Source organism: Schistocerca nitens, chromosome 5 (assembly GCF_023898315.1).
Source record: "Schistocerca nitens isolate TAMUIC-IGC-003100 chromosome 5, iqSchNite1.1, whole genome shotgun sequence".
Taxonomy (NCBI): Eukaryota; Metazoa; Arthropoda; class Insecta; order Orthoptera; family Acrididae; genus Schistocerca; species Schistocerca nitens.
The window spans coordinates 860,165,343-860,168,555 of NC_064618.1; the positions used below are offsets into that span (position 1 = coordinate 860,165,343).

The following is a 3,213-nucleotide window of genomic DNA, read 5'->3' on the forward strand; positions in this document are numbered from 1 at the left end:
TTTTTACAATTGTACACGACTGTGCTTAAACTGACACACAATATTTTTTTAGCGCAACGCAATCTGACTTTCAAAAATCTCTACAAAAGAATGGGCCCTGACTAACATTAAACTATACCTTTCACAAATCACTTACCTCACAAAAATCTTCGCTGCTCAAGCTACTGCAATACAGCGAGCGCCACTACTGCCAGCTAATTAAAAGATTCAAACTATGGAAGGCACTAACTACTGATAGGGATAGTTAGCAAATGAAAGATATTAATAGAGAACAAACAATGTATTTACCTTGATATCATCATATATATAGCAGTTCATGACAAATTACAAAACTCCGCCATCTCTCTCCCCACATCCACCACTGCTGGCGGCTCACCTCCAACTGCGCAACGCTACGCGCTGTTCACAGCCAGCTGCCTAACACTACAATGGTTGAGTATTACAACAATGCAAAGCAGCCACAGACTGCACACAGCACAGCCAGTGATTTTCATACAGAGGTGGCGTTACCAAAAAAAACCTAAACAGCCTACTTACATTGGTTACCAACTTAAATGGATTGGTCGTCTTCAGAGGATGAAAAATTAACCTGGTGCAAGTAGGGCTCGAGCACTAAAGGTTTCGTACAAACTTGGTTACGTATATACACTGAAGAGGCAAAGAAACTGGTACACCTGCGTAATATCGTGAAGGACTCTCTCGAACACGCAGAAGTGTCGCAATACGACGTGGCATGGGCTCGGCTAATGTCTGAAGTAGTGCTGTAGGAAACAGACACCATGAATCCTGCAGGGCTGTCCATAAATCCGTAAGAGTACGATGGGGTGGCGATCTCTTCTAAACAGCACATTGCAAGGCATCCCAGATGTGCTAAATAATTTTCATGTCTGGGGAGTCTGGTGGCCAGCGGAAGCGCTTAAACTCAGAAGAGTGTTCCTGGAGCCACTCTGTGGCAATTCTTGACGTGTGGGGTGTCGCATTGGCCTGCTGGAATTGCCCAAGTCCCTAGGCATGCACAATGGACACGAATGGATGCAGGTGATCGGACATGATGCTTACGTACGTGTCATCTGTCAGAGTCGTATCTATACGTATCAAGGGTCTCATATTACTCCAACTACACACGCTCCACACCATTACAGAGCCTGCACCAGCTTGAACAGTCCCCTGCTGACATTCAGGGTCCAAGGATTCATGAGGTTGTCTCCATACCCGTACGGGTCAACCGCTCGATACAATTTGAAACGAGACTCGTTTCACCAGGCAATATGTTTCCAGTTAGCAACAGTCCAATGTCGGTGTTGACGGGTCCAGGAGAGACGTAAAGCTTTGTGTCCTGCAGTCATCAAGGGTACACGAGTGGGCCTTCGGCTCCGAAAGCCCATATCGATGATGTTTCGTTGAATGATTCGCACGCTGGCATTACTGATGGCTCAGCACTGAAATTTGCAGCGAGTTGCGGAAGGGTTGCACTTCTGTCACGCTGAACGATTCTCTTCAGTTGTCGTTGGTCCCGTTCTTGCAGGATCTCTTTCCAGCCACAGATTTGATGTTTTACCGGATTCGTGATATTTTCGGTACACTCGAGTAATGGTCGTACGGGAAAATCCCCACCTCATCGCTATCTATATCTCACCGCTCGTGCGCCGACCATAACACCATATTCAAACTCGCTTAAATCTTGATAACCTACTACTGTAGCAGCAGTAAGCGATCTAACAACTGCGTCCGACACTTCTTGTCTTATATAGGCGTTGCTGCCCGCAGCGAAGTATTCTGCCTATCTCTATATTTGAATACGCATGCCTATACCAGTTTCTTTGCCGCTTGAGTGTATATATGCAGTTCATTCATCCTGAGAACCGAGAATTTCAACAATCCAGGATGAGATTTTCACTCTGCAGCGGAGTGTGCGCTGATATGAAACTTCCTGGCAGATTAAAACTGTGTGCCGGGCCGAGACTCGAACTCGGGACCTTTGCCTTTCGCGGGCAAGTGCTCTACCAACTGAGCTACCCAAGCATGACTCACGCGCCGTCCTCACAGTTTTACTTCTGCCAGTACCTCGTCTCCTACCTTCCAAACTTTACAGAAGCTCTTCTGCGAACCTCAGTTGGTAGAGCACTTGCCCGCGAAAGGCAAAGGTCCCGAGTTCGAGTCTCGGCCCGGCACATAGTTTTAATCTGCCAGGAAGTTTCAATTTCAACAATTTTTGCCTGTCATTGTTGTTGATACTGGTAAGATTTTGGTCCCGGGAATTCCAAGACTGTATCAAAATCTTTACAGTAGTTTCTCATACTAGCCCGGATATACAAAAACTAACAGGGAGGGGACGTCATTTTATATACGTAGAGAGAGAAAATTTAATAAAACATTTATATTTAGTTACTAAAACAAGACTAAAATTTAATGTGTGTTCAAATGACAAAAGACTTTTTTATATGATATAATTACAGCTAAACAAGTTTCAGATTTTTTGCTCTACTTGTACTGTGAAACCTTACTTCTTGCGAAGATACATGACCCTAGGCCAACTGGGAGCAACCTACAAGTCTTGATGAGTGAGTTTCCTTGTATCAAAATGTGTGACAAATTGGCGTCGCTTTTGACCGCATGACTTAGAGGCTTAGTCTTTTTACGTTGCCAAGGGACCATGGTATGTGACATAAATTTGAACTTGATATGCGACACTGTTCCAGAGAAAACGGGTCTTGACAAACGCACAGACTAACCGACAGGCGGATAAAAAGTGACAAAAATATTTTTTCGTCTTATACAATTACATATTAACAATATTCGGATTTTTTTTTTCCTTTACTTATACCGTGAAACTTTGCTTCTGAGCAAATTCCATGATTCTAGCTCAACGTCAAATACCTCCTGATGAGTGAGTTTTCATCAAACTATCAGACATAAATGGCCACATCTTTTGATTGAAGTGACTTGGAAGATTAAAAATTTTGCACCGGCAAGGGACCGTAGACCTTAATAGGTGACTAAAATTTGAACTTGATATGTCAACGCGTGAATGAGAGAAAGGATTCTTAACGGTCGGACAGACAGGAAACCAGACGGACTAACATCAAAGGGATTCCACAGGGTGTTTCCGGAAGAATGTGCAAAAATGTAACAGGACAGGACTTTGAGAATTCTCCACTGAACAAGAAATTGAGGTAGGAAACCTGGGGTCGGAGAAGCCTGCTTAAGGAGATA

General features: G+C 43.9%; 1 non-coding gene across 1 annotated transcript; it reads right to left on the minus strand.

Moving 5' to 3' along the window:
- Positions 1 to 1,948: 1,948 nt before the first annotated feature.
- Positions 1,949 to 2,023, minus strand: Trnas-cga (transfer RNA serine (anticodon CGA)). The gene has a single exon. It is a non-coding gene; the product is annotated as a tRNA-Ser (tRNA).
- Positions 2,024 to 3,213: the final 1,190 nt, after the last annotated feature.